Source organism: Cyprinus carpio, chromosome A20 (assembly GCF_018340385.1).
Source record: "Cyprinus carpio isolate SPL01 chromosome A20, ASM1834038v1, whole genome shotgun sequence".
In the NCBI taxonomy this organism is placed as follows: Eukaryota; Metazoa; Chordata; class Actinopteri; order Cypriniformes; family Cyprinidae; genus Cyprinus; species Cyprinus carpio.
Window position 1 is genome coordinate 22,551,808 of NC_056591.1, and position 2,818 is coordinate 22,554,625.

The following is a 2,818-nucleotide window of genomic DNA, read 5'->3' on the forward strand; positions in this document are numbered from 1 at the left end:
GCTGCAACAAAGAGTGAAAAATTTAAGGGGGTCTGAATACTTTCCGTACCCACTGTGTATATATGTGTGTGTGTTATCTATGCACTCATTCATCTATGCATCCACTCTTACTGTGGTGATACCATGGTATACACATTCACATGATTATAGCATCATTGTAAAGTCCATATAAACAACATGGCATTACCATGGTTCTCCATAATATACATAATGTCACTTCTTTGTTACTGTATTCTCTTTTTAAAGCAGTTGTCATCTGATGAATTCGTGTATGAATTCTGTTCGCAATCGATGAAATCGAGGATTTACCTACTCTCTGGTGTCACTGCAGTTAAAGTCCGTTTCTTGTGAACTCGGGTCACTCGGTGGCCATATTTTCATCGCATGTTTTGCTCATGCAAAATCAACTCCTATCTGCTTGCATGTGGGAATACCGAAATGCCAATAACTGTTTGCTAAGTTAATTTAAATAACATATTTCTAATCAGGAATACAACCCGACATGCGCTGTCCCATGTATTGCTTCCTATGTTCAAATAGCGGTATAGACGTAAGTTTCCGGTTGGTCCGGTAAGTGCGCATGCGCACTGCTAAACGTGATTCTCGGGACACTGGTTGTTCCTATGGAAACGGGGGTTTTAAATGCAGCTGCAGGGTACGCGATGAGTTAACCAATCCGTGATTGGCTCTTACATGTAGAAGGCGGGACGTGTATCCCACATTCACAGTAACGCGTGTCTCTGCATACAGACTGTACAGAGATGTTATTATGTAAGGACATCCCATCCTCCCCGGCTCCACCTCTGGAGTATAACGGTAGTAATGTGGATCACGTGTGCCTTTTAAACCAATCACATTACAGCTCTGGCGTCTTTCAGAGTTTTTTTTTTACGACCGTCAGTGAGTGTCTACAATTACTTAAATCCCTCCTTTAATTTCATATATTTATCATTTTTGTTTATTATTACAGCTGATCATGCTAGTTCATGCTTACTGTTCTATTTTCTATTTGTGTAAGGCTACACAAATTTTCATTTCCAAGGATACACATTATGAAATGTTATATATGTGTGTATTAAATTAATAACTAATGTTATTAATAACTCATTAATGAAGGTCAAAGTATTACTTTCACGATTTCATCATTTTAATTCTAAAATACAGTACTTTTTAATTTTGAATTTGAGAATACACATTACCAGTGCCACATTAAGACCTCACTGGACCCCAGTTTTAAAAAAAAAATAAAACAAAACAAATAAATAGATACAAAATAGCTACACTATTGGAGTCAATGGGGTGTATGTAGTCAATGTAGTTAATATGTAAAAATTAATACATTTTAAATTGTTATTGTAAGTAAATTATTAAATCAAAACAAAATTAACGTCTCCCTCAATCTCATCTGCGTTCATATAAGTTATCCTAATACTCATTTAAACCTTATTATTAACATTTTTACATAACATTTATTTTATCTCACAATTCTGACTTTTTTTTTCTCGCGAATGCAAGTTTATATATCCTAATTCGGACTTTATAACTCGACTTACCTCAAAAAATAGTGAGTTTGTCAATTCTGAGGGGGGAAAAGGCCAGAAAAGCCGAGGGGAAAAGAGAGTGCGAGTTATAATCTCGGAGCTACGAGAATAAAGTCAGAATTTTAAAATATAAAATCAAATTTACCTTTTTTAATTGTTTTCTTACTTGGCTCCATAGACTGCCACTTGAAAACCGTTATTTTCTGCCGTTAAGAAATACGTCATCCCTGTTTCGGATCTTTAACGTTGTGATTATCGCTGGGTGACAAGCTCTTGTAATATGCGCAGAACATTTTGAAAATGACATCTAATCAATATCTGTAATCTTTTTAAACCGTACTATTTTGTACCGTATCCGTAATTCTCTATCCGTAAAGGCTATCTCTTATATAAACTTTAAAAATCACAACAACAACATACACACCACACATAATTAAAATGTAAAACACTTCCCCGTTTCCAGAAAACAAGACCCCATCCCTGGGATCTAGGGAAAGGAATCAGCCGTGTCGGATCGATATCTCCAAAGAAAGCACGCGCTCCTCTTCGCTTTATCCCCGTCCCCGCAGTTGCGGCAATTAATCACAACGTCACCGGTATTAATTTGTCCTTTGTGCACAGCACATTTCTCTTTGGTAATCGCAATGTCTGTAGTGAGTCCTCTTTGCGCAATACAGTCTTTTTGAAACGCTCCATGGCCAGCGCTCCTAAACCCTCCCCAGCATTATCTAACTACACAAATTCGATCTATCGATCGATCTTCGTTGCCGGACAAACCCTACGGTCTCGAGCGATACAAAGCGTCCCAATCTTCCCCTGAGAGGGAAAAGCCAGTCGTTCACTCTGCCGAGCCGCTCTTCTCTCACCTGTTCACCCTTAAATGTCCTCAGTCTAAAAGGTTAATAAAGGCGGGGCCAAGCCCCCCGGCAAAAACAAAAAAAAAACACCGTTCACCACAGTATTTTAATTTTCACACATACGTGTATTTGAACTTTTAAGCACAATGTACGAAAAAGAAGTCAGGTTTAGTCAGGCGCTGCTTAATGTCCCTGAACATTTAAAAAAAAAAAATGTTTTTAAACAACTGTGCTTAAAACGCGTTTAAATTATAAGCGTACATCGTAACTGGCAAAACGACTGACATGTTTCTACCGGGTTATCTTCCAACCCTTAAGCGAATAGTTATATATTTATATGCAGGCTATCTATATAGAGTTTGTTCAAACACACACAAAAAAGCAACATACATCCATCAAGTTAATAATCAAACTAAACTA

General features: G+C 37.4%; 1 pseudogene; it reads right to left on the reverse strand.

Moving 5' to 3' along the window:
* The window catches only part of LOC109113529, a 23,413-nt pseudogene extending 21,758 nt beyond the window's left edge, over nucleotides 1-1,655 (reverse strand).
* Nucleotides 1,656-2,818: the final 1,163 nt, after the last annotated feature.